At 45.7% G+C, this 27,293-nt stretch overlaps 1 protein-coding gene across 9 annotated transcripts in view; it reads right to left on the reverse strand.

The window, feature by feature from the left end:
• The window catches only part of TSPAN18 (tetraspanin 18), a 110,996-nt gene that overhangs the window by 65,235 nt on the left and 18,468 nt on the right, over window positions 1-27,293 (reverse strand). For 7 of the 9 annotated variants that reach the window (XM_048063421.2, XM_048063283.2, XM_048063638.2 and 4 more), the window contains exon 2: window positions 25,452-25,516. The gene's annotated coding sequence lies outside the window, so the exon portion shown is untranslated. Of the gene's footprint in view, window positions 1-23,398; window positions 23,548-25,412; window positions 25,517-27,293 lie in introns of those variants that run through there. The other 2 variants (XM_048063520.2, XM_013193924.3) reach the window with 2 other exon arrangements.

Below are 27,293 nucleotides of genomic sequence, written 5' to 3' on the forward strand. Positions count from 1 at the left end.
TTTTGTTATTCTTCATGGAGTCATGCATCTTTATTCACTCGGGGTTCTACCACCTGCCCCCCCGAAAGGTTTCTGACTCCTAACTCCATTCAGCAGCACAACATCTCATCTCTACAGCCTTCCATAAACTACACATTTGGGGAAACGTTTGTAAACCATGAGACTTAACATACTTCCAGAATACTTCATATGTGGCCTCAAATACTTGTACTATTTCCTTCAGATCAGATACAAGATCAGATGAAGAACGCGCTCTCAGGTGTCACTGGATAACTCTAGAAAAGCAGTGGGACAACCTAAGCAGATGGTTACTTTTTGCTGAATACTGCTTTTCCCTGTAATTGTACCTCTCCTGGCCTGCATGAGAGTCACTGACAGGAAATGCTGTAACGAGGATAGATTACAACTTGCATTAGCACATCCACATAGTATAAGGAAGCATTCAGACAAGACTGATGTCTTTGCAATTCAGAGACAGAGAGAAGGTAATTGAAAAGGACAGGAGACTGGTCACAATATACTCACTACACATTAAGTGTAGAGTCCAACAATTTGGAGGTAGCTCTGACACGGCTGCCTGGTGAAGATTAATCACGTTTCTGCCACACGTCTCTGGTGTCCTTTCCCTGGACACTTCTCCTGCTGGGGTCGCCGATCACAGGCGGTCGGAGGACAGCAAGCGCCTCCTCTGAGGCCTTATTTAAACAAACAACAGCTCCTCCCAGAGAAATGCCCAAGTGTCATAATGACATCCCAGCCATTTTTCGACATTTCACGATGTCTTTAAGGAGAGGAGAGGCCGCCAGGCTGGGAAGCTCCTCCAGCAGGCCATGAGGGAGCAGCCACACTCCTGGGGGTGACTGACTTTAGGGGGGGGCAGAGGAGGAAGCTTCAGCCTCGGCCTTGGGACGTGCTGAGGAACTTCACTTCCATGAGGGTATGGAGCCAATACATCACATTTTGGGGGCCTTACAGGAGACGCATTTTTCAGAAAATCTTACTTTTAGAAAGGAACTGTAACATCACTAGGAAAAACAAGCAATTAAAACCCATTTCCCAAGGACCTCGACAATGGCCACTTAAAGCTGTACTAAAGAGACCGACAGCTTTATTACCTCTTCTCCGCTAACTTACCCCTAACCTACCCCAGCTTCACAACCACATTTTCTCCAACAGATGGTCGAAGTGATTAACATAACTTTGCTAAACTCAGAGAAAGTGTTCTCAACATGTATTTATTTAGTTTTGAAGGCTTGTGCTTCTATTTCAGACATGAGAAGCCACGTTTGCATGTTTGAAAGGTTACCTCCCCCAACAGTATCAATAGGCCTAATCAAAGATGCAACCTACTTTCCCTGTAAACCTTGCCCAAGAAACTGCCACTGCTAGATGTGTTTCAGAGCAGCTCTTCCCACTGAAGCTGCTTGCATTTCTCACTGCCGACCGACCTGTGTTCGTATTTCAGTTGATAAAGGATGAAACACCAAAAGCAGCAGCTCTCCCCTTGAAGCACACTATGGCATTTGCCTGCTGTAGCTTTTGTATCTGCTACCAGTACAGGCAGGATCTTGTCATGCTTTTCTCAGACCAAGTGCTCAGGGAGGAAGAGATCAGCAGGAGCAGAGCTTGCACTCACACGCCAGAGACCTCGCTTTCAAGTCCTTTGTACAGTATTTATAAAGTATCGATGGAAGCAGTAGGTGGCAGCTGGTTAACATCATGTAACACCACTACGGAACGATTTTGACCAGAAGTTAAAGAGAGCCTCATAATTAATTGAGGCTGCAGGAGGAATGCAGGCAGACTGACTAATTACCTCAGATACTCCGGCTGAGGCGCTTGCTGTTGCAACACGTGTTAGGAGATCTTCAGCGTTCATAAGCAGGCAGGATCTCTGTTTTGTGTCTGCACTAAAGATGCATCTCTAAACATCTAACACGTCTCCCCCAGCCTGAGCCCTCGCTCCATGCTGTACCGCAACAGCGAGCATTTTCCTTTCCCTCCCACAGCACAGCCTTGCTCAGATCTGCCCTCCGCTCCTGACAATCATAATAAGACTTTCCTGTTATGTACTGACCAGCAGGAGAAACAAAATGTGAATACTGAGGTCAGCATAAAATAATGTCTGAATTGCCACCCCCAACCTTCCGAGCTGGACGTATACTTGGAAACAATCAGTGGATCAGTCTTGCACTGAGAACCTTGTGAAGTGCAACAAAATGAGCAAGAGGCAAGTGGAGTGGAGACATAAAAAATCACATTTCTTCAGATGTAAAATGGAAGGAAAAAATTGATTAACTTTAGAATAAGTTTAATACAGCATTGGCCAAAATGCCTGCCAAGGATACTTATATGATAAATCAGCTTCTGATTTCTACTCAACCTTAAGACCTTTTAAATCCATAAGTGGAAAGCTTTTTAGTGAGGAAAAAAAAAAAAAAAAAGTAAAAACAGGGATCAAGTTAAAAAGTTAACCTGGCAAATATGCAAGAGGCTTAAAAGGCATCAGCCTCAGTCCCCCACATTAATCTGCAGTGCAAATCTGAAGAGGCTAATGATTTCTTTCTCACCCCTCTGTGCACAACTCCCCCTTGGTCTCCTTAAGACAGAAAAATGAATAATAATAAAAGGCACGTGCTCCTCTCATTAACAACTCTGAGCTCTCATTTCTGACTCGGTATTAAAACATCAAAAACAAGCTCCCCAGCCTCCATCACACAGGGTGATCAATGCTTCTTTACCACTTCGGGAAGATCTAAAGAGGCACCTAATACATTTATTATGTTACAGTCACCAGCACAAATTCCTTTCAAAATATAATAATCCCTTCCACGTGACACTTAACTCCCCAGTAGGTCCTTTTGCAGTCAGGTTAATAACCTTCACATTATGTAGGTAAAAGAAGATTAACAGTGAATATGTTGAATCCAAGTTTATGGCACTGTACCTCCTCCTTTTGTTTGCTTCCAGGCCCTGCTGGCCTGTCTAGGACTTGACAAATAAATCCCACTTGGCATTGCCAGCAAATGTTTCTTGATTAAGCATTTGGGATCAAAGAGGTTCTTCTCGTTTCCTCACGCTGCAGCTCCAATGGTCTAGTCTCAATTTGATTTGTCTCCCTAGTCCAACAGAAACAGGAGGGGGGTGAGAAAGTGAGAGAATAATTTGTTTCCCTTTAGACACGCAGTCCTCAAAATTTATTTCTAAGTACTGCATTTTATCTTCATTGTTTTTAGAACAAAACATATTTTCAAACATCAATAGGCACTCAAATGCCTCTAAACTCACAAAATGCTCATCGCAAGACAGAAAAGCAATCTCTAAATATGACTTTATATTCTTAACAAAAGGCAGGTGTTTTCTCTCTCCTGTATTTCTGTCCTGAAAACATGGTACCCAACAGGTCTGTAAGCACAGCCTGTTCTGTCCAAGCCAGGGCACTTGGAGCAGCAACCTCCTCATCAACCGAAGAACCAAAATCTTCACGTATCAGCAACCACCACCTTGCTCCCTCAAGCAAGGCTGAGCCACCCAGGTCGGGCACCCAGCAAAACGTCCACGTCAGCTCCCTGGCGCAGGCAACTAACTGCAACTGGGTTCATGCAGCACGCAGCAGAGACTACAGAGGTGGCAGGGGAGAAAAAGAAACGTGGGAAAATAGAAAAAGGTGGCAGGCCCTGAAAGTCTTAAGTGCTTTAGCATAATGAGAAGAGGATTTTACAAATAGCAGCCATAAACCTGGTCAAAATCATAAACATGTAAAAGAAAAACATGGTGCCAGAAACCACCTGCCACCACATGTACAGTTACAAATCTCTCCTTCCCAAAGGAAACAGGAGCCTTATATTTCTGGGATCTGATCATGTTTCCAAAATGAAACACAGCTGATAATAAACAAGACCCCAAACACCCATGAAACAGAGCTGTTCAATGATCTGAAGTCAGACTTCCAGCTCTCTACAGGATGGCAGTCACCAAGGACAAATCCCTGCATTAAACAGGGAACAGACTGCAAAAGCAACCAGGGAATTCTTGCCACTGGGTACTGTCAAGAGTTTCTAGCTGCATTAGGCAGAATCCCTCATCTTTCTCCTGCATCTGCTCCAGTTGGGTCCTGGGGGTATGAACTGCAGCAGACACCCTTTCAAACAAGTCCACAGTCAGATCTAGCTGAGAGGTGGAAATTAGGATTTCCTCACCCTGGTCTCTGCCTCAGGTGACAAACCGCAAATTCACTGCTGTCTCCGGGATGAGCCAGACAAACACTGCTGTCTTATGCAGGCACAGCTGCTGGCCTCAGATGGGCTGGGAAACATCCAAGCACACCGAGGTAGGGAACAAGGCTTTTGCAAGGACTTTTCCTCTTCTGATCTTCTGATGTTGTACAAAGTCCTGCCACACTTCATCCTCTTCAAAACCAGAGTTGGAATGAGGAGAGATTATTTGTTTGTTTTAGTGATAATGACTTTTTTTTTCCCCAGTGACAAGCCTAGCTGGTATTTGTTAGCCAAAAGGTCTTCTCAGAACTAAAACCAAGCCAAAACACTAGAGCTCACATCTTACCACTGTACGGGCTTTAAAATTAACAGTATCCACCTCGCAGAAGTTGCACAGAAAAGATTGCATCTTCCTAGGTCTCAAAATAATTGGGAAGAAAAGATGAAGCAGTTTAGGCAAAAAAAGTGTGCCGCTGGCTCAAACTGAGCTGAATAATCACGACTGCTCCTACCCCACGGCTGGCTGGCAAGGGCTCGCTTCCCTCCGCTCGGACGCAAGCACTAGTCGCTCATTATTATTCAGCACTTGCTCAGCACAGACAATACACACACTTTGCACTGTAGAAAAGCAAAGGAAGGCACTCTTCCTGCCTCAGTGGATTTATATTCTAAGGCCATCAATCTCATCCTGACACTTGGTACATGCAGCAATCAGCAGATGGATCGCTGTCAAAGCACTGCATCCTTTTACCTTTCCTATACTAGAGAGAATACATCTATATTTGGTGCCTCTTTTCAGAAAACAAAGCTGGTCAAAACATTTTGAATTGCAAACTTTCTCAACCAAAACGAGAGAGAAGAGAAATGTTTCACGGTAATTCTCCCTGCTTTTCAAATCACTCTACTCAAAAATGAGCTTTGAAGAAAATAATGTTCAAAGAATATTTGGAGCTAACCGAGCACAGCTCACGGGGAACCAGAAGAGCTTGGAGTATGTTGATTCTCCTTTGGTAAGGAGGCTGTTTTTAATGTGATTGCCTCAAAAGTAGAGATGGGAACCCCTCTGCAGTGTGATCACCAGGCACTCCAAACTTGGGGGATTCTAGCTGCAAATGTATCTTAATTTGCTAGGACAGGATAGAATCAGGTAAATGGAAAGAAAATTTGCCCCGACACAGCCGGTGCCATGCAGTACAGCAGCCCTGTATCTGATGGATACACACCTGCCAAATTAGTCCTTCATGGTAGCTAGCAACTGCAGCAACTTGCTCCACATTGTTGGCCAGGCTGGTGCCATCCTGCAAAAGCAAACTTCACGCCTCTTGGCCACAAGTGAGGGTGAGCTAAAGCCCTCATCTAATAGCAGTAAATAGGAATGAACGGACCTGGGGGCTTTTTCAAGCTGTTAGATCTGTAATCATGTGCTGCTCCCACTGCACACCAGAATGAAAACTGGGGGTGGGGAATCTACCCCTAGGGAAGTGCTCTAAGCATTACTGGAAGGAGAACCTGGCTCAGTTTCCCACCGAGAAGAGCTGGAGACAGACAGCAGAGATCCATCCACATGTGCAGACACCACAGCTAGCTACACAGTGTTCTCCAAAGCCTCCCCAGGACTAACAACCAGATCTGCCCTTTGTGCACATAACTTTTGGATGCACAGGCCACAGGTACAAGCATCCATCAGTACTGGTGCTGGTAGAACGGAAACCTCCTGCTGACCCTGAACACAAAGTCTTTCTCTAGCTCACTTTTCCCGTCCCCTGGTAATCACTCTGATAAAGCTAAGAACTACGCTAAATCTACATGGCTGTAAACCCTGCATATTTTCATTCCTCAGTTTCTAAGGCATAACACCTAAAATCCACTGGAAAGTCTGGAGTTTTTACTCTCTCCACAAAACACTGGATTTACTCAGAGGGCAGTTCCTCCTGTCTCCCACCTCCTTCATCTCATACATCGCCACCAGGTGAGAAAGACTGCCTGATCCCTGCTGGAGCTCTATGCCACTTCACCCTACCTGACCTTCAGCAGAACAACTGAGTTTTTGCTGCCTCTCCTCCAAACATGAGCGTCATGGGTGCTGCTGGACGCATTCAGGAGGCTGGGGAGAGTGCTGCTACACCCATCAGCATCTTCTGGATGAGGATCCTGCCTTTCGGAGCCTCTGGGCAGCTGACTGTAGCTGCCAGCCATATCAACACCACGTAGCACCAGTCTGGAGCCAGCCAGCAGGACTTCCCAAGCTAAAAAGAGACATAGCCCAGGCCTGGTGACACTCTGCAGGGACAGTTGGCTTCCAACGAGGGGCTGGGTGGCAGCTGGGCTGGCCCATACCACATTCACCATTTCTGGCCTCCCTGAGGCAGCAAGAGAAGAGGCCCCTGGGCCTCTCTGCTGCTGTACAGGAGAGACCTCCGGCTCTGAGCTGCAGCCTGGCTCTGGGACAGTCATCAGCAGCAGGGCCAGCAACCCAGCACAAAGGGGTAACTTCAGGCCCAGAGGTCTTAAGGTTAGGTCTGAACATGGTCTGAAACACGGCATTTATGTTCCAGCTGTGATTTAAGGTTTACATTTGGGTCTGTACATTCTGGACTGCCTACATTCTCTGGACTACACGGGTGAAGCAGATGCTGAGTCCTTCCCCAGGAGCTGGAGGCAAAGGGACACAAGGAGAGCTTGCAGAGGCTGAGCCTCCTTTCCCTCTGATGGCACCAAAAAATCCTCCATCTCACCGAGCTGAACTGAGCACGCTGGAAGTCAAGGTGGCAAATGACAGCACTATGCATCGGGACAGAAATTATGTAAAATTATGCATGCAGACACACGGGGAGAGGGAGGGAATCAAACTTCTCCCAATTGTGGCAGACAATAGGTCTTCCACGTGTGCCTGCAGTCTCCTTGAAATCCCAAAAGGACAGGATACACAAGTCCAGAGAGAATAGCCCTAACTGAGCGAATGATACAGCATACAGGCTAGGCTTTCTTCTTGCTGACTTCAGCTTCACAGCCCCATGACTCCATTTGCATTGGTGATGCCAATCCTGGTTTGAGGGAGGGAAAAATCAGGTCCCTAGGGTGCAGCTGGGGCACCAAACTCTAACTGCTTTCCTGTAAAGCAGTTCAAGCATACTCCCAGAAAATAAGAGTGATTTTATAAGCTTAGCGTAAAATGTCTCAAGCAGGACACGATGGCACGGGTTGCACAAGGCACAATATACCACGCGCCCCCTTTGCTCTAGACTTGTTTTAGCAATCTCTGACTGCTAACATCAGTTAACTTTAACAGAATTTCTATTTTTGTTTTCAAAACAGCTTACAAAACTAGCCTACAAAACCTACAGCAGACAAAACTGAGTAAGTGAGGAAACTATCCAGACAAGAAAACCTACTTTCCATCCCCATTAAACCTGAAACCCTTTCAGGTATTCTCTAGCAGCTGCAACCATCCTTTGCAAAGTTTCTAGGACATCTGTTGGCTAGCTGCACACCAAGTAACAGAAGCCTCTAAGAATGTCTCTCTCTCTCCTTGCAGAAGGAAAAATAGAGATTAGATTTGTCAAACAGGGATAAGAAGTTAACGGGGCCGATAAGGTTAGACATGCCAAGCAATTCAGCAAACAATTCTGGAAAGAACGATTAGATCTAGGGTAACTAAGTATGATAAATGCTGACTTTAACCCAATTACTTACAATGATTTTAGAGGTCTGTGAAGAGCTGAGCACTACAGCCTTGTAATGAATGAATGTGCATGAGACTGGGCAGGCCCTCTTCCTCACCCCACCTCCCAAAGAACCAGAAATTCAAGTTAAACAGATCTCGTGGAAAAAAAAGATCTCCAGATTTTGTAAATTTAAAACCTTTGTCTTGGCTCTAGCGCAGTCTTGATAGCAAGGAACTCACGATCAATTCCCAAACCAATTTTTTTCTTCCATTTCAGAAAGTTTGCTCTCCTCAAAGATCTTTATGCAAGTTAAAAGACAATGGAGATGTATGCTCGGCTTCTGCTCTTTCTGAAGAAAGCTCCCCCCCCCCACAAAAAACATCAACTGGAAGAGTCGAAAGAAAATATTTGTATTAGAGAAATGCTCCTTTCTTTTTTCTCTGAATTACAAGCCAAAGGCTGTGAGGCCATTTTCTGCTCAAGCTGGTGTCTCCTCACTTTCTGAGGCCCTGCGCTGTCGTTGTCTGAGAGTGCAATTGGGCCAGCCAAGCTCTGCGGCTCACTTCAGTCGTACAGGCTCAACACAAAGATCAAGGGTTTGGGAAGACAAGACCATTTCCGTCAGATTTATAAAACCCCAGACTGGAAAAATATCCTGGTCTAGCAGCACAACCCCAGATGACATTTAATAATAGCAAAGACAACAACTGTAAGTTAGGCCAGAGCATTTCTCGGTCACCTCGGCTTTGATGTATGTGGCTTCAATAATAAATTCATTTGCTGTATGCATTTTCATGCCGAGGCCTTATCTAGAAGGAATACTGGCTCCTTTTTCTGCTCCCCCTGCCCTCCAAACTGTGTTTCATTTATGTCATGAAACCTATCAGCCTAGCTTTTTTCATCTCATTTATTTTGTGGCCATGGCTTGCTGTAACATCAAAAGACTTCTTTAATATTTTGGTAAAGAGCAGACACGTGTACACACACACACGCTTCACCTATTTTGGAAGGGGAAATGTTGAGGGAAATTGCTTGGAGAGGTTTAAAAAAAATAATACTATATTAGTATTACTTGTGGAACGCAAATACAACTCCCAGCCATCTTTAATTGTTCAAAAAAAGTTCTGTACATTAGTAAAAGCCTTTAAGTTACTGCAAAACAGCAAGCTCCACACCCACTGATTATTTTGTGGAAAAGAATACAATTTTTTTTTTTATTATTGCAAGCATTCACAGTTACAACGTTCTTGAATTATGCTGGAAACCTAAAACAGAGCTGAACGTAAACAGGATGCACCAGCACGCTCCGTGCTGAACCAGCAAATTGAATACAAAGCTACACGGAAGAATTTTGCTTCAAGATCATACGCTCCCTTGTAACAACAGGGTTATGGGGTCTCACGTGTGTTTTCTCCCTGCTAGGCTTTGGTAAGCCAGGGCAAGCCTAGCTGCTGCAGGAGAGCGCCCGGAGGCAGCGGCCCTGCAGGGTGCAACCCCGCTGCCAGCGCTCGGTGCCAGCCGCCAGCCCCGCTCCCCAGCCTCGCCAAGGCAGCTCCTCGCTAGCAGCAGCTCTGCGTTTGCAAACCTCAACGACTTCCAGGCTGAGTTAGCATGCAAGTGTAGTAGCAAGCGAAATTCCTCCGAATCAGCTGGGATAGACCCAAAGTGAGGCGTACGCTCCTCAACATGTGCAGACGCACGGATGTAATTTGGGATCACCAACATGCGGGGAGGAGAGCTTAAGGTCCCTGATTTTTTTTTTTCCAAAGAGGTTTGTTTAAAGTTTGTCTGGCAAGCAGTTAAAGGGTGGAGATTTTCAGATGGATTACATTTGTTACTATTGATTTAGAAGACTGTGTCTCAATGGCTTCATGGTCAGAAATTCACCTATCGATCGGGTGCCGGGCACAACTGATAGATAGTTCTTGTAGCCACTGCTATTTCACACACATTTCTTTTCTCGATCTAAGAATAAACTACTGAAATGCACGAGCAATTCATCACCTCCAGGAAGAGGGGTGGGGGCTCAAGAAAAAACAACAAGGTGGGAAGGAAACACTGTAAAGTGATGACTCGGCAAGCGATCAGTTAAAACAGCCAGCGTTAGGCAGGGAGCACCGGCCCTCTGGAAATCGTAGCTGGAGCGGAGCCTAATGCTCTCCAGCTGCTCCTTCCCACCCCAAGGCTCAGGGGCACCAACTGTAACCAAAAAGGCCATGGCAAACACAGAAGCATTTCCCTAATTGCTGAAAGATTAAATGCTGGACGTAGAGGCTGCTTAAATCAAGCCGTTACATAAAGCTGATGGCCACCGAAGTGTTGAATTCACCTGCACATTCAGGAGGAAGAAAAAGAAGAGAATGGTCTCCGAAGAAATTGAAGCTGCCTCTGCTGCTGCTTACTGTCAGCTACAGCATTCGATGGCTTACTCGACAGGGGGCTAAATACCACTTTGCCCCAGCCCTGAATTCCCATTGACAGTTCTTTGGCTTCCGACTCTACATTTCGCTAACAGCTACTCCAGCTACGTGGATTGCACCCGCAGGAGAAAGCACTTTTCAGGAGGAATTACTCGAGCCCAGATCAGGGGTTCTGAGGTTGTTTGGCCCACTTCAACCTGCAGTTTGCTTTGCTGAACTTTTCTTGAAGAGCTTGGGCTCATTGGAAGGACCTTCTAACCACTGCAACCTCAAACAGCAAGGGAAATACGTTGGCTCTGCACAGTCAGTTTACAGTACCGGGCAATACCTGAGTACCAGAGGGTTTTCCTTTCCTGCATTTGCTCCCACTGATGCTTATCTTGGTGCAGGGGGAAAGTCGGTGGTTTGTGGGAAAGCATGGCTCCTGTGAGACAGCCTGCTTGGAGCCCTGCTTTACCACAGATTTCCCCAGTTATTTGGCTAAGAAGCCTCTCTGGGCTTCTTCTTCCCATCTGGGCATAAAGTCCCTACTCTGCAAATCCCACCAAGTGTCGTGCGGCTGAACAGCAAAGTGGGGTGGGAGAAGGAGGAAGGAAAAGATGGAGGCTGTCCACATGGCACCTGATGGAAGAGCTCCCACATGCAGGAACACGTGTCGAGGGGTGACTTCCATCATTTTCTCCTTGGCAGGTCAGATTTTTCCTGAGTTGGTCAGAACACCAGAATCACAGGTAGTAAGGTCATATGAAAGCACAGCTGCTACAGGATGAACGCAAGCCCCAGGCTTCTGGACAGAAAGGTATGCCAGCACAAGCAGTGTCTGATGATGGTGTTTACCTTCAAACCCTTCTGCTAATGCTCCTCCATTTGTAAGACACCTGAGTGACAACTAAAATGTTCAGTATTTAGCTAAGAAACATATCACCTGTTTTATTCAATATACTGGCACCTGCTTTGTTCTGGGCAGAGGAGGAGAGAGAAACAGCAGACAACAGCAATGGAGAAAACTGCATGGATGAGGAAAATCCCCAAACCCTTAGGTGTACCTGAGAAAGAGCAGCAACTCTGCTGGGCTTATGAATTGTGAAATCCCCAGAAAAACTACTGGTTAAACAGAGAAAATAAAGAGATAAAAACAAACAAGTGTAATGTTTGAGGGGCGAGAGGCTGGAGGGTGAAACGGACACAGGCTTCTCCCTCCCCCCTAAAATAAATAAATAAATAAATAAATAAATAATCTCATACCTAATCACAGGAACAGAAGTTAGTTCTCCACCTCGTGCACTGTGGAGAAGATTCGAACTAGCAGAGGAGCACACCTCTACTACTGCATTTGGGCTCTGCACCCTAATTCGGAAAACAAAATATTTAGATAAATCTTGGCAGAAGAGCATTGAAGGTGACATTGGCAGGAAAGTAAAAGGAACTACAATCACAAGAATTCCTTGTAAGCACCAGCCCCTGAAACACAGGCGAAGATACTGCTGCTTATAGGAAAGTAGTCAAGAATGTCTTTCATATATTCATTTCTCATAGGACTAGAGCAATTTTCTTTTCATTCCACATTTAGATTTACAGCAGGCTTTAATTCCCTGCGAGGAGCAGGCAGTACTCTGCAAAGGATGGACACGGAAACTATGCAGAGAAGACCGCTGGTGAGATAACATTTACTTTAATTCCAATTTTCTGATGACACGTAGACGAGTTTGAAAATAATGAAGGTTGTCAAAATATTTTCCATAATAAACTCCTACGCACAGCACATTTACAAGACCAGCAGAGTTTCCTACCCAGCTGGTGCACTGGCTGCTACCAAGAGAGTCTCCGATTGCTAAGACGCCGTCCCAGCCCGGGCAGGAGCTGCCTTCTTGCTACTCCCTCTCCTTGGCGTTACACCGCTGACTGTCACAGCCTGCACGTCGTCCTGCATTCTCTGTAGGGGCTCAAGTGGCTCTCACCTGGGGGCTAACTGCTGACCCCAAAGGTATTGACTGCCCTAAAGCAATAGCAGAGGAAGGCAATGTAGCTCTGTAACAAGAAATGGCTCTGGGTAGGCTACGGAGGACGAACCTGAGATTAACTCCCTTGCTGTACTTCACATTGCCATGGATATGTAGGAGACAGGGGTAAGGGAGGTTTCCATTTTGCCAAACATCAGTGGCAAGACGGGCAAAATAAATGTAAGGGGTTCTCTCAGTTTGAGAATAGCAGATTTGTTCCCACCAGCCATGCTACACTTTCCATCCCCTGGCTTGGGCTAGCAGCTCTGAACACAGACCGTGAGGCTTCTTTATTTCAGACCTTCATTCAAAGCCTTAATAAAGCTTTTTTTTAAAAGCCTTTTTTTTTTTTTTTAATTGGGGATGTAAAAAGAGAAACAAACAAAAAAGCCCTCAAAAACCCACAACAGGGTGAGGCGCCCGTGCTGTCTGCCGTAATAACATTCGCTAATTAAAACACAAAGCAGCCAGGGCTGCAGGATTAATGGACATGGTTTCCTCTTTTCAAGTCTCGCCCGCTGACAGATCGCCTCATTCCTTCCTCGCTCTTGAACCTCTCAGTTAAAAAAAAAAAAAAAAACACCAAAAAAAAAAACCAGTTTGCTTATCTTACAGTGTGAGGTTGCCACGGAAACCGCATCCCCCTGTGAGATGCTCTGTCATAACATTTCAGCACTGTATGGAAGGCTTAAAGACACAGCATCCTCTGCTCCGAGGGCTTCGGAGCCAGCCAGAGTCGTTGCAGATGAGCAGCTGTCAAAGCCAGCACAAGTTTCAAGTCAGGAGCGAGAGGGAAAGAGAGAAATCACAGCAGAAACATTCCCCTGCCCAGTTCTTCGGGAAAATCTGCTCCTTGAATGGCCGATTAATATTGACCAACAAATACTTCTATTTGGTGTAAGACATCTTGCTTTTGGGAGAACCTGCCTCCTGGCCGCCCGTAGGAAGAAAGAGTGCTGGCACCAAAACATAACCCCGTCATTCTACCACAGGTTAGCACAAAGCACCTCTTCAGTCGAGGTTTTATGTCAGATTAGCCTTTGAGCCCTAGTTTCTCAGTCCTTTGGTAAGAAAGGAAGAAAAAAAGTAGCAAGCGCATTAATTGCCCATAATGGGAACAGGCCTCCTATAGCCTGCTCCTTAATTACAAGGATGGCTTCCAGGCTGTAATCACTAGGGGTCCAGATGGAAGTTCTCCAAGCTCTTTGAGGGACAGAATGTGTCAGTTATTAATTAAACATATGAGGCAATTAGCCTCAAAACTTTGTAGTAAATCACTACAGCTGTGTTACTTTCACTTTTTCCTTTGGTGAGTGCAAGCAAATGCACAGTGCATTTCCCAGGGGGGTCACGAGGACTGCAGCCAAAAAGCATTCCCAAACAAGACCTTTGTTGTTGGGTGGGAAAAAGTATCTGTGGAAAGCTTGTTTTCAGAAGTCAGCTACTTCACAGTCACATCCCTCACGACAGATGATGGATTCTGTATATGACAGCTAGTCACCGCTCAACCCCTTTGGGGTGCAACGCAGCTGAATTCTCTCTGCCACCCCAAACAGCAGCCTGGCGTTGCTCTGGGACATCACGAGGAAGAAGTCATTTCTGTGGTTAACACTAGCCATAGCTCAGCATCAACTACTGACCTTAGTTCATTGTTTCTGAGCTTGTCAAGACTTCTAATCCTGTAGCCTCCAGGGTCCCGTAGGACTCAGTTGCTGGCTGGTCACACGTTTTAAAAGAAGATGCTGCGTTGCATTCTTTGTCTATCTCCAAGTTGAGAAAACAGGCCAAAATCAGCATGGCTGGTAAAATCCATTTAGTGATTTATTCTAGTACTTGTGTTCACAGACTAAATCTCCTCTTGGTCGCACCAGGAAAACCCGACATCGGTGCATTCTTAGTCCGCATTTCACCCTCCCTGCGGCTCAGTGCCACAGCTGGCAGTTCTCTGCATAACCTGCGCCATTCTCGGGGTAGGCTTTACAACATCTATTTGGCATCCCAAAGAAAAAGGCAGAGATGAAAGGAGAGTTTGTGTTGCACACGAACAGAAATGCACCTTAGTTTCTTGTATTTCCAAGGTACACTCTGGGCAGGGGGCACTGGAACAGGAACTAAGTCATTGCTATCATCCGCTTCCAGAAAGGGGCAAGAATGGGCTTTCAGCAGGCTCCAGTTTTAAGCTTACAGCTACAAAGCTGAGTGCAGACAGTCAGTCATACTACAGCCCACAGAATAGGCAGTGTGTCACAACATTGGTGCTATTTCCATTTTTTTCTAACCTCCCCCCCCCCCCCCCCCCCCGAATATTAGCATTAAGCTTTAACAATGAAAGTAATTTAACCATGCTAGTACATTTAAACCTTGAGGGTCTTTGACATTCATGAAAGCAGGGAAGTTGTTCAGTATACAGAAGGTTACCCAAGAGTAACCTGATAAAAAACAAGCATCAAAATAAACCCAAACATCAAAAGAATAATCTCTAATTAAATATGCTGGGGATTTTGTCAGCCTATTACCAGACTCTTGATGATCTTTTTCTGATTTCCCAGGGCTCAGGCAGGAATAATGACATTAAATATGCTGTGTGTACTTGGAAGAAAAAAAATGTGGGATAACTTACACAAATAGCTTCAAATGACTCCTAGGACCCTACCTTGTAGGTACAAAAAGGTGAAAGATCTACTTGGTCAACTCCTAACATATTGTCACTGCCAAGCAAGTCCCAGGAATGCTGTGGCCAACGAGCTTCTGTTTCGTGGAGGTGACTGGCAAGATGCTACACCACTTCACAACGCACAGGCAGACTGCTTTCGTCCTTCAGAGCTTTTTCTTTTTTTTTGTAACATTTCTGGACCTCTATGCCTAATTGCACCCACTTCATCTGTGAAGAGAGATTTATAATGGAACATAATTTTGAGGGATTAACTTTGATGCTGGTACGCGGCCCATCCAGAAGTGACAGCAAAAAATTTATATTAGCTGCTGTTCCTGCCAAAGAATAACAGAGAAGCTTATTACACAGGCAATCAAGCTCCCAAATTAGTGCTGATTTTCACCCCATGCCACTTTACTGCTGTTAATGATGGGAAGCAGCGGCAAATATGAAGCAAAAAGCCATCAGGAAGTTAGCTTTCAATTTTTATTATTGAATGGGGTGACCAAAGCCCTTGTTCAGGTACGAATCTCATCACAGGCAATGAGAGCTGAAGGCAGACCACAGCAAAACTGGAAGAGCCATCTACTGACCACGGTCCTTACTGAAGGGTTCTCGGGGACCTTGCAGTTCAGAGTGGCTAATTCACAGGGCTAGGAAAGCACCAATCTTCTCCCCCCTTTCAAAGGATCCTGCTAGAAGCTGTGTCCAAGGCAGGGCTCTGTGATTTTGGGAGCCAGTCACATGCATTTGGCACTACTGTCTCTGGAAAGGTACACAGCGATGGCATGAGCAGCGCTCCCTTACCCACGAGGCAGGGATACTCCCTGGCTCCTGTGACACTCCAGACATCTGAAAGCACTTCCAGCTGTTTGGGACCATCTGTTGGGACCATCCCAGCCCTAGCCAGAACCGAACCCGAGGCATTCAGATTTGTGTTTTAACCCATGGAGACCCCAGTACAAGCTATAATGGTAGCCATCACATTTCCACTTACAAAACCATGTAGGTGGGAAGCCGGGGCTCTGTCTAGACTTTCTCTACCACAAATCTCTTGGAACAGAGTGTAAGTGGACAGCACTTTCACTATGAGCAAGCTGTGAATTACGGTGCTTAAAATATTGGCATTACTATGCTTCACCGCCAGCATTATGCTCTTGACAGACCTCAGCCACTGGAAGCAACTCAAAAATAAATAACTCTGGAACAAAACAGAAGAAACCGTGCCCCTTCCTAATTTTCAACACAGGAAAGGAAGCTTCTTTGGGATCTGCCATCTGAGAAATGCCCAGAGGCGTGATCCAGTTGTAAACATGCACAACGTGATATGCTTAACAGCAAACAAGGCTAGGAACAAGCCATCTACCCTGGAAAGGCTGCGACACCAGAAAGTTAACCAGGAATTTCACGTTGAGCATCTGTCTTTCCTTCAAAGAGATCCTGGCTCCTCAGATCACCTGAACAGTTTCCTATTCACTGTCCTTTCTCAGGTGCTGTTGATTCCTGTTGAAGTTGATTGTTGAAGTTAGTTAAAAAAAAAAACAAAAAAAACAAAACACAAACTTTTCTTTTCTCCTGACTTTTGTGTCTTGTAGTTAAGAGGCAACTTCTGTGACAGGCACAAGAGTACTGCAAGATTTTTCCCTTTGAGGTGAAGCAGAAATGGATGTGCCAGTCTCTTCTCCCTGGTAACCAAAGTCAGAATGCCTGGGAATGGCACAAAGCCATGCCAGGGAAGGTTCAGATGGGACACTGGGAAAAATGTCTTTAATGTGAGGGTGGTCAAACACTGCACTTGGCTTCCTAGCGAGGTGGTTGATGCCCCATGCCTGTCTGAGGCATTTGGATAATGCCCTCAATAATATGCTTTAACACCTGGTTAGCCCTAAAGAGGTCAGGCAGTTGGACTCGATCTTTGAAGAACTGAACTATTTTATTCTACCTACACAAAGTCATTTAAGTTTTCTTTCAAAAATAGGCTAACGCCTTACTCAGCTCTTACTGAAAGCAGTTAGATTTCCTCTACCGAGTTACAGGCTGGAGTGATCTTAACTGAAATGGTGTATATATGCAGAGTGTGTCCACACTTTGCACAGAGCATCTGTGGATTAATCCAACCAAATAAAGAAAGATTGCTGTCATAGATAACTGAAGCCCCGTAACATGAGGCAGGCCTTCTTGCAACATGCCAAGAGGGTAAGAAGTAAAATGTTTCTCAATATTTTCTGCTTTTTGGTACTGTGCTTCTCACAGAGCTTATTTGTTGGCCTCAATTATAAACCTCTCCATGTGGTCTCTCCTAAAGCTATAATTTAACAAGACTGGCTACCTCAGCTTGCACTATGCATGACCATTCCTACAGCTGAGGAGAACTAGTGTATGGTGAACGCTCGCTAATCCCAACATCTCCAACTGCTACTGAAAGAAGGCATTGCAGTCAGAGGAGGCAAGGGAAAGACAGACCCTTAGATCAGCTCTGATACAGGGACGTTTCAGTCATGTCATGTACTCCTGAGCGTGGTGAGACCAGGATGACAGTCTGGGCCTGACAGCTCTGTGACATCCCTTCTGTTCACTTGCTAATAGAGTCTAGAAAAGCTTTTTATGGTAGCTGGCAGCAGCAATAATAGTAGCTTGAGATATGTTCGTGCTACACTCACTTTGCTAGTGTTTGGATTAATGGCATACTTTCATAAATTTCCAAAGCAGGCCCCCTCACCAGAAAACGCTCAGGTTACAGGGCCCTGCTCTCCGGGTGATGAACCCAAGCGCTCAGCATCCCACCCTCTTGTGAAGCATCCGCTCCTCTCCCACGCAGATCCCCTACAAAGTCCTGTACCTCCCCGGCAGAGGGTTCTGCAGAAGGGGGATTAGACCAGGACAGCTATTTTTAAAGATGCGAAGACCCAAGGGGTAATTTTTCTAGGGAGTAACTGCTATTCGCCACTGTGCAAATGGGTAAATAAATCCAAGGTAGGGCATGAAGGGGCTCTTAGAGGGATATTTAAGTTACAGCTTCAAAATACCAAATAAGCAGGCCCACGGGTGTCAGCCCGGAGGGCTGCATTAGGCAGGGCGGGTGCAGCCACGAGCTGGGTGAGGCAAGGGAACAGCCCCACGGCTGCACCGCGCTGCACAGGGCTCGTGCTGGGGAAGGGGAGCGGGCAGGGACTGCTGCTCACCAGCCCCTCCAGAGGAAGTTGCTCTCAGCCTCCAAAAGTGTGCTTTCTGTAAATCAGCCAGCAGCTCCTTCACGTACAGCCTCACCATCAGCGCTGCAACACGGGGAGCGACGCATCTGATCGGGGACGGCTCTGAAGTGCTATGCCAGCAGAAGCAGCGGAGTGAGTTACAACACCAGCCTCGGTGCCATTGCAGAAACAGAACAGCTGGAGTCAAGGGTTTGAAATGTGAATTGCTCACAAAGACTGAACGCCGTGCTTTAACCCAGATAACAAAGCACATTTAGTGCACATACAGCTGTGGTGGCTGGTAGCGTGAGGGCCCACTAAAGGACCAAAGGCTGCCAAAAATATTCTTCAAGTGGAGAAAAAACATACCAAAATGAAACCGAACCACAGCAAATCACCACACAAAGCCACACACAATGGAGAGAGGGTTGGGGAGGAAAAAGGGGACCCCAAGCTCTACTGCTGGACACTTGCATCTGTGGCACATGCAGCAGGCCAAATCAAACACACCGCAGTTGGCTCTGCACAAGGCAATGTGCTTATAAGACACAGGAGTGCTGTATGAGATGCAAACCCAGGTTCCAGCAGCTAAGTGAATCCGCACCCAACTTCTTTGAGGCTCTGTTTACTAGGCACCCTGATGCAGCTGTGTTGCTTCCAGTTCCAGAAGCAGGCTTCTAAACACTGTTGCTGGCATCTCCTCAGCGTGGTACACAGTCAAGGGTAAAAATAGCTTTTACACATCTTTACACTTGTCTTCCCCTCCCTCTGTACTTCTGTTTCTCTTCTTGTAAAGAGGAGAGTAACATCAGTTAAGTCATCCAGCAAATGTAAAGTGTTTATGGTGCCTTCTAAAAGGGGCACTACAGCCACAAAGCTACCATTGCAGTTAGTGATTTGAGGTCTAATGGAGCAGGAAGCTGAAAACTACGCAACAGAAGTTTTAGAGAACGTCCATGCTAAGCACACCACATGTGCATTAGGCTAGAGGCAGCTGTGGCCACACCGATTTCAAGGTCCCCTGGAAGACTCCTGCATGTGCCTGAAAGGACCCGCTTCATTCAGCGCCTTTTAAGCCTGACTGAATCAGACAGTCTCAGCGGTTCTCACATGTGAGGCATGCAAGTTCAGCAGCTATGAGCATCCTTCTCCTCAGTGGTACGCTCTTACCCTTTAAGCTTGCTTTAGGTATCACACTCGGAAGCTAGAGAGCTTCATTAAGCTATCCAAGAGTACAGGGCTGATAGAGCCAGACATCATCTCTGCAACTGCAACACCACCAAGGGCAGGATTGTGTTTTGCTTTCCATACTGGGCTGGCTGTTGGGGCTGGTAGCCCCAACAAGGCATCAGGAGCTGCCACGAGCTTTACTGGCTCTGGCACAGACTTCCTTATCTTGCTGCACGCAATTCTGCCTTGGCAATCCCCACGGCAGCTCGTGGTGCCTCTGCGTCTCAGCTTTCTCATCCATAAAACAAGGGGGAGCGCACAGCATCTCCAAATCTCGATGGTGTGCTGCATTATCCATGGTTTGCACACCACCAAAAAGAGACCAAATAGCATGCTTCCTTGGGTAGACACATCAAGAGACAAGCTCTAGTCCCAACTTGAAGGATGTATGAAAAATTAATATCTTTGAGCCTCCTTTATCCCCATCAGCAAAATCCACCCACCCCCATAATTTGCTTTGAAATAAGGGAGAAAGCACTAATTGTTCCGAATTATTTGCTGGCTGGAACATCAACATCTAAGAGCAAGCATTCTCTGCAGACATGAACTTGCTCTATCCCAGGGCTTGGGAAAGTACCAGTTCCCCTGGTGCACAGCACTATCTTTTGAAAGCCTCACCACAGCATGCACTACATGAACTTGCCTGTCTGAACTTAGATTGTAAACCAGAACAAAATATGTTACTGTGAAATGTGCAAGACATGTCCGAGCAAGTTATTTCCAGACAATTTTCCTGTGAACATCTAACAAAACCGAAGTTTACGTTAAATATACACTGAGGATTTTCTCTTTCTTTTGAGGGCAATCAGTGTCTGAGTTCCTCTGCCCCAGGAGGTACTGGCACAATCCACTCTGATTAGACTCAGGAGGGGGAGCAAACAGACAATTACCCTGATAACAATCTTATCTGAGGACAGAAATGAGATTAGCTGCCTAGCTGCAGTGAATCTTCCTCTGAGTGTGAGGAAGACTGACTAATGCAACATGGGATAGAGAGGGAATTTCCCCACAGAGCATGATGGCAAGTAAAGTGGGTAAAATTCTTCCCCTACTGGTCCCTTTCAAGCAGGGAGAATTGTCTGTTAGGACAAAGTGACCGGGTTCCTGTATAGACGCCGTCCTGAAAACACAGTTGAGCAATTTGTTCCTTCTAGTTTTGTACCGTTATGCATGATCTCAGAATTCAAAAGCAGTGAGATCAGCTGGGAGAACAACTCCCTCCAGCTATGCTCTCTCTTATTTTATTTTTGCAGACTACTCTCAAAATTCTCAGATGGCACAAGATGCATTAGCTTTCCATGAACCTAACAAACAACACTGTTGGGACGCTCTCTTGAAACAGTTTTGATTTTATGTCTCTAACTTAACTCCCTTCTTCTTAGTTATTATTCCCTCTATAACAGCTAGACTAATCCCTCTCCCCTGGGTGTTTACAGCCTTCACATCTCTGGAACGATCTCAAGTAACAGCGAGGGCAACATCAAGGGATATTAACAGAACATCCCTGAGATAAGGATCCCAGATAAGTCTGTACTTATAAGAAGTCTTGCAATGAAAGAATAACTAATGTAGTAGGACAGAAGCCAAACGGCTCAGGACTTGCCTACACTGTACCTATACCGAGAGGTTTACCCTGGGGGTTTCCTTGCAATGGACACACAAACCAGCCTTCCAAAGGTGCCATCTTTGTTGCTGTAATTCCAGATGCTGTGTGCTCTGCTATGCAACCCAGGGGACAGCAGTTTCAAAAACTCTTTACATTGTCCAGCTGCAGGAAGGGGACAAGGACCTACAGAACACAGATTCACCAGAAACACCGCACCCAAAAAAAAAGAATAAAAATCACCGACAAGATAAATCAAATTGATGGCAATCTCAAAATCAATAAAGGAAAAGTTGCTAGTAAAAAGGCAGAGGGGCAAACTTCCTCGCTGCAGCATATGACAGTGCTCTGCTTCAGCATTTGCAGTTTTCTTTACACATCTCTTTAGACTAAGATGAATATCCTTATAAAAAATACAGAAGTGAGCAGGCACAAGAGAGCCAACTGCTATACTTCTGCCTCGCTGATCTGAACTCACAGCATTTATTTAGTTATAATCCTTCACATAGGAAGTTTATTTATACAGACAGGGATTTCTGGAATTCTGCAGGATTAGTCAATCTACAGCATTCTCAGCGCTTGAGTTTTAGCATCAGAATTACACTGCCTGGATGTTCAATGCCTAGAGTAAATATTTGGGCTGATGAAGGTTAAACAGATTAGTCAAGATGAAGCCAGGGTACTCTGCTTATTTACTCAGAAGCTTAAATATTGCTCTTCTTCATTTAAGAAGCCTAGTTTAAAAGAAAAACACACAAAAGCGACAAATGAAACGTACTTGCCCAACCCGAAGTGGGACAGCACCAAGATTTCTATCATCATGTGTGCGACAAAGCCACACGCTTGCATCGCATATCTCACACTCCTCGGCCTCGTTATGGGAAGTGCACAGAGGAAACAACAGCTTCAGCTCGAGCTTGCTGCTCTGAGTTTCAGCTGCACCAGGGAAATGGCATAAACAACAACCCCCTCCCTCCCCGCACCAGTTGTATTCAGAAGCACGAGGGAAATAATTGGTGTGAAAACCACTCGTAGTTCAGTTACACTTTTGAGATGTAAGGAGGCAGTCAGGGACAAGGCTGCTTGAGGCAGGACTGTGTCCACACACCCTACTGAGGAGGAGATTTCCAAATGCTCTCAGCAACGCTACACGTCAGCTTTCATCAATTCAGCAATAAATTCCTACCATTTTCAGGCAGAGCTGTGTTAAACTAGTTCGACATCCTGGTCCCACCTGCTCTACCCGCCAAGCTCGCAGTGCTGATTTTCTGCAGCATGTCAGGTGCCTGATCCAAAGCCCCTTCGCTGCCAATAGGCTTTGGATCAGACGATGAAGGAACAGTAGTTAAGTGTTAGAGCCAGAAAGCAAAACTGGTTGATTTCACTGCTTGATACACAGAGATTAAGATTAGAAGCAAAAGGATAAGCGATTTAATAAAAAGGAAAAAAAAAAAGACTGTCAGCAGCTACAAAACTAGCCGAAGCAAAGAGCTTAAGGAGGAACAGGAAGGCATTAGAAGTTTACGTTTCAGTCCACTTGTTCAGTTTCAATTTCTGAATCAATTTTATTTCAAGGCACGGACATTAAAAGGTTTTCTATTAAGGCACCAGGAAAATAAAACCCGTGTCTCAACTGAATACCTCTGCAGAAAGCTACTCCCAGTTGCTGGTTTTCCACCCTTTTACTACCGCTCGTCATCCATCCCCGCTGAGGCTGGGTCTTGTTTACTGCACTCTCAAGAAAATTTGTTCAGAAATTTTGGACACTGGAAGAGGAAAAAGTGCCGATCCATGTTTACTCTGAACAGATGTAACATTCCTAAGAAGCTCTCAGCTGACTGCCTTTGAAGTCTGGAGGAAAAAAAAAAAAAAAAAAAAAAAGCTTGACCTTGAAAGCAACATTTCTTCCCTTAAAAGAAGAAGTCTCTGGGGACTCTTGAAAGAAACAAAAAGCAAATTCTCCAGATCCTTATCTCATGCTATTTTTGAGAAGCTTTTTTTTTCTTTGCTCTCCTCGTGGTGTTTTGATTCAAGAACTTTCACAGACAGTGCACACGTGCGACGGGCTCCTGCCCCCCAGCACCAGGCAGGGGCAGCCCCCGGCACTCGCCTGGATGGCAGCCCCGTTCAGGGAGCACGCAGCACCACCGCAGCTGCAGCACCGAGCACGACAAGACAGGTTTTGTGGCAGGCAGCTTGCAAAGAGAAGTTTTGCGGACGCAATGCTCTGACCCAAAGTGAATCCCCATCCACAAGCGCTGCCGCAGCAAGCTGTCCCTTGGGACAGACGTGGCTCTGAACGGTGCTCACGCAGCACACAGACCCGCACACAACACTCCCAGATTCAACAGCCACTGTGGCCTCTCACACTGCCACGGCTGGAAGCACCGTTATTGCAGCAGGCACAGCTTGCACTTACCCCAAAATTTCCGCTGGTGACTAAATTAACTTTAGCATGACAAAAGGGGTCTGCTTTTCCTGTTTTACCTCCCTCTGTCTGCTGCCATGTCCTCAGTGTTTCTCTCCTCCTCTCCCAAGCTCGCTCCTCCTCTGTTAGTCTGCCCTATTAACCTTCTCCGTTTCCCACCCACCCAAATTTGCACATTATTACGCATCCAAAGCCTTTTGTTCAAGGTCCTCAAACAAAAGCGCAGCTATCATTTCCTGGCAAGAGGTGCCTTACACCCAGCAATCACTTAGGGCAGCTCTAATAGACTCATTTCTCCCAAACACAAAAACAGGGCATGCCAGACAGGCGAATTCAAGGACATATCCTTTCCTGAATTCCACAGAGCAAGATAAGCCTGTGAGCCTTGCACTTACTTTATCTTAAGTCAGAGGCTTCCCCCGTTCTCCCACCCACCAAAAAACTAATTATTTACCACTGAGGCACGGAATAGGTTAAAGTTTCCTCTGTCTTGTCTCAGCTCCCTTCGCAGATTAGGGGAAAACAATGAAGTCTCCGCACTTCATGATATTGCTAATGCTTCCTGTGGGGATAGCAGCGCCTGCTGCAAAGAGGATTATGATTACGGTTTAAGAGGAGCGTGCACTGTACTGCCGCAAGAGGCACAGGCTTATCAGAAAAGCAACCAAGCTGCCCCCAAACTATGCACGCGGGACTCCTGCCTGCCTTCAGCTCTGGCTGATGGCTCTGCCTCGGATCACACACCCGCTTATCGGGAGCGATAAAGCGGCAGCTGGACTTTCAGGGAGCGTGGGGAGGGGGGGAAATAAACGAGTCACACCATGCAAGCAGCTTGCATACGTTCACCATCAGAACACCCAGCAATGTTTACAGATCATCCCACCACATTCATCTGCATTGAGACACGGAGATGGCCGGGCATGTAGAGCTCAGGGGCTGTGCGTTCCTGGTCACAGTTGGGAAATCACGAAGGAAAACTGTTGACGGAGCTGTGCTAGCTGTGGCGACGTTGGCTGGCCTAACACAGGCAAGACTGCAAGTGCTTTGAAAAGCACAACACCATCAGTTAGATCTGCTCTGAGCAGAGTTAGCTTTGACGTGCAGCTTCAAGTGCTGGTGAAGGGCCTCTGTCAGACCTCTTGGTCTTACTGCTGAGTACAGAGCTGACTCAACTGGAGAAAGAACAAAGAATTGCAACTGAGCAGTTGTAAAACATACCACCCATCATTCTGGGCTCTCCAAGGTGCCATCAGCAAGATAGCAGCGTACTCGCACCCATCCATCTCTACCAGCTATTAAAGAACAGACACGGCACAATTTCTTTTTTGCAATACAAAGAGCTTCAGCCAAACCAGTCATCATAAATTCCTTGACTTCAAGAAGTGCTCAGCCTAAGTGGCAGGACAAACCGCTGGCTAATGCACATGTCAGGACCAAGAGGGCTCGAGGCCTCATGCTGACTGAAGTATCTCACATTTTAGGGCAGAAACATCTGCTGATGTAACAGGTTTTTTTTTATTTTTTATTTTTCTTGTTGATTTTTTTTTTTTTATCACCAGGCTTGTTCTTCTCCAAGTTATTTATACAACTGATGCAAGCTGAAGTTTCAGATGTTCCCCCTCATCCCTAGCTCTGTTCAGAGGGGTTTAATGGCTCCCTATCTGCTCATTAGAGGCTAGAACTGCATTAACGCGTGCTCTCGGAGTTTTTACAGGTTTAGAAATCACTGAGCTTCACTCGCCCCAGGGCTCTCCCTGAGTGGCTCTGTCTCATTACACAGCATTGTTCTAAGCATGAGCGGTCTACACACACAAACGCACAGAAAAGCCATAGAGCAACCCCTCCAACCACTCATAATACTGAACAAAGCAACAGTTTTAAGATGCTCACGAGACTCTTCCCTGAACTGTGACATGACTTAAACCAAGTTGCTTGGCTCCTTGGAGAGGGCTACGGTCTCCTAGAGACAGTGAAAGTTGGATGCTTTTAATTAGGCAGAACAAACCTTCTCGTGCTGGGACAGTTCACGCAGCTCTCTACTAACCTTCACGGACGGGTGCTGGAGTCCTCCGGGTTCCCTCTTTATCCACTTTTTCTTCCCATTAATCTCTGTGGAAGATAAGATAAAGAAATAGAGCTGAAAGAAAAGATTAGGATGGCCTATGGTCTCTCAAACCAGAAAACAAACTAAAACAGCACTTTCCCATTAACCTGCCTTCAACAAATTTGTGCTTTAGGGGATTTGTAAGCCACTGCATAGATCTGAATTCCAATTGACTCATGTTTCTGACACTTTCATATTCTTTGAAAACAATGGGGACAGAGGTATTAGCAACAATAAATTAAGTCAGTGTCTTTCAAATCTTAAGTCATCACGTGGGCTCTAAACCCTTGGGAAGGAAAAACTTCAGTGCATTTCTCAACGTCACATCCAATGACAACACAGTGACAGAGCAAACTTAAGAAACCTCAGAAGAATTGTCCTGCTTTATGTTCGATGTTTTAAAGATTATCTGTTTTAAGAGGATTTTTTCGTAGCAGGTTCTGAATAAGGTGGCAATGAGAGGAAAGGCAACCTTAACAAGGAGAACCAACACAAAGCAGCAGGAAAAAAATCAAATCCATCAGGGTGGGGGCTGAATTAGTAGACTTGAGGGGAAAAAAAAAAAAAAACACTAACTGATAGTGGATTCACATCTTGATAAAGGCACCTCATCATCACCTCTGCAGATAAGCCATTTTCATTTTGACAACAAAGACATTGAGTTGTATCAGCAGTGTCAGGACGAGCTTTCCACTCAAATCTAGTCAATATGTCTCTTCTCCCTCCAGCCTCAATAGCCCAGGTAGTCACCTTGATTGACGGTGCCATACACCACCATACTACAGCCATACACCACCATACTACAGAGATCTTTGATACCCTCTGCAAAGGGGACACGACCACAGAACAGACAGTTGGTTTAAAACAGAGGAAAAGCAGAGAGAGTAAGCACATCACTTTTCCAGGCTACTGCTAGCATTGATGCAGATGGAAGAACACTTTGCTCTTGAAGTTTAGGCAGAACCAGTCAAAACTACCATCCAAGAGAAGGCTGGAAGCAGGCAATCAAAAGCAGGTATGTAGGGAAACCTTGCCCCTCCATCCTGCTTGAGAACGCAGGGCTAAGCCTGCAAAAACTCTACCTTAACTAGTAATTACAACTAAAGGTTGATTACCTAGATGACTAAACATCTGATTTTCAGTCCAGACCGGGTACGCAGAAAATTGCACGGCAGCCACAGTAAACAGAAGCAAGAATTCACCTGAGAACATGTTTCCAATCATGGGCCTTACTGTCAAATGCAGTGATTCATTTTATGACCTGCACGGACTCACCAACTCATTTCTCACGGGTCATCTGTACCACAGCAGCAATCAAACCAGACTGGACTGAACTGACCACATCACACCAAAAGCTCCACAGTTCTGCAGCATCTTGGGCCTCCTTACCTGAAGGACGTTCAGCACCCTGCTAGGTACGTGAGGTAGGCTAACACGTCAAACTAGGGAGCGCTTGCTGCCCTACAGACATATCTCACTCTGCCTATACAGAGACTTTGGTAGATCAGTTTTCAGAATGCAATTTATACATTTCTAAAACCAATCAGAAGCTCTATGCTCTTACAAAAGGGAATGAAAAAGCATTACTGTCAAACACCCATCAGACCTAGAAGCGTAGGTGAATGTCATATATTAAAGAAATTAAAAGGCTGCATTTGAGACAGGGATAGGAAGAGCATGTACTATTTCGAAAGGCTCTGGTTAAACTCTCTTAGTATCAAAATTCAATTTCTTTCAGGTTTTGCAAACAACAACGGCCTTGAACTGAATGCTGCTAGCCTG

The sequence above is a fragment of the Anser cygnoides genome, chromosome 5, assembly GCF_040182565.1.
Source record: "Anser cygnoides isolate HZ-2024a breed goose chromosome 5, Taihu_goose_T2T_genome, whole genome shotgun sequence".
Classification (NCBI taxonomy): domain Eukaryota; kingdom Metazoa; phylum Chordata; class Aves; order Anseriformes; family Anatidae; genus Anser; species Anser cygnoides.